Below are 1,778 nucleotides of genomic sequence, written 5' to 3' on the forward strand. Positions count from 1 at the left end.
AAAATAATCAATAAATAATATTAATGTTCATTAAACGTTGAAGTCTTAATACAGTTTATTTCAGAATATTTAAAAGACAACCTAAATAATATTTCTAGAGAATGAAAATCTTTTTTGAGTAAAAAAATATAAGTTTACAACCTGGTAAACTTGGTTGATATATTGAAGAGACATGTTAACAGAATAATATTATTGTATAGTTTTAACTGCCGAAATAATTATAGCTCATTAATATGTATTGCAATAAATAATTAACTCAAATTTTCAGTCAAGTTCATCTTTATTCTACGTGAGATTTAAACACATATATCTTGTCTATTATAACCCCTTGTTGATTATAAAAAACTAATCGTGGGTGGACTACATTGGAGAACAGTAATCGACTAAAATTTAAGATTGCCTGTCAATGGTTAAGACAATGGCCTCAGGAACAACAGATGTGTTTGTTGTCTGAGGTAAAACGATTCTGTTCAGTAAGTCACTCCGTTCCATTTCCGCACAATTTCCTGTCCCGACACGATGCGGGTAACAGAGCCCGCGGATAATACGTCCACTACGACAATAGCTCTCACTGTTTTCAGTTTCTTTGCAGAGAATCTTTTGAGTTAAATCCGGTAACATCTTCCTGTTCTCTTCTTTTTAGCTAAGAATTATGTCTATTCCGAGATGAAAAACTTGTTAAATTATTAGGTGATTAATAAAAAAGTGTTAAATATATCGTGGTTAATATCATTGCTAGACAAGAAGTGTGAAACTCTAAAATAATAAATAGATACATCTAAAAATATTTGTATTTTAAATAAAACAGCATGATCAACACAATAAAACCACCATCTGCTGTTACCCCTGCCACTTTATTATCTTGTATGTTGTATTTTTCTTACACTTAGCTTTTATCTTTGCTTTCGTTAGATGTATCATGTAAACTTTGAAAACTGAGGTTTAGAACAATTCTGGCATCGTCAAGAGATCTCTTTGTTGATGTTATTCAGCACGAAATTGTTTTACTCTCATCAAATTTATTCTCATAAACAATAACCCATCCAAATTCCATTCTCTTTCTCTCCAACCAAGATTCCTGACTTACTAAAAAGAGACAAAAATCTTTTCATTTCGATTTTCAGGGTTAGCATACTATTTATTTATATTCTCTTGCTTAGAATGACTTTATATGTACTTTTTTGAGTATAAAAAGCTGGATGAAGGTGGGCATCTGATTTAAGTTCCTCTGGGAATAATCGTTCCTTAAGGAGATCCCAGATCGTCCTACGGACGATTCTATAGTTTAATAAAGCCTCAAACGTGCTACTGCTATCCACACCACAGCTTATTATTACATTCTTATTAGTTTGTTTAATTATCTAATCTAAGACATTTGCTTTTGAGGAATGAGGAGAGAAAAAGTATATTTTTATGAAAGAGCACCGAAGTTTACATAATTAAATAGAATATTATTTCACTCCACAACTGATGGAACACTTTTAACCGTAAATCAAGTGATTAAATGCGGATGTGGATGTGATTTTATAACTTTCTACACATGTTAAACCCCTTATGTGGCTTTTGCTGAGGATATTTGGTCTAAAAGTATTCTGGCTTCCAAATTATTTTTGAAGTAACTTTAAAAATACAGTATTCCCCACAGCAATCAGTAAAACCACTACACTCGACATCGCATTTATTCTATATCGCTCACATTCAATCATTGCTTACGTTTCCCGATTTATGAGAAAATAAAGAATACACCACAAGCGAAATATTTAAAACTGCATACAAAA

The sequence above is a fragment of the Homalodisca vitripennis genome, unplaced genomic scaffold, assembly GCF_021130785.1.
Source record: "Homalodisca vitripennis isolate AUS2020 unplaced genomic scaffold, UT_GWSS_2.1 ScUCBcl_1199;HRSCAF=4519, whole genome shotgun sequence".
NCBI classification, from domain to species: Eukaryota; Metazoa; Arthropoda; class Insecta; order Hemiptera; family Cicadellidae; genus Homalodisca; species Homalodisca vitripennis.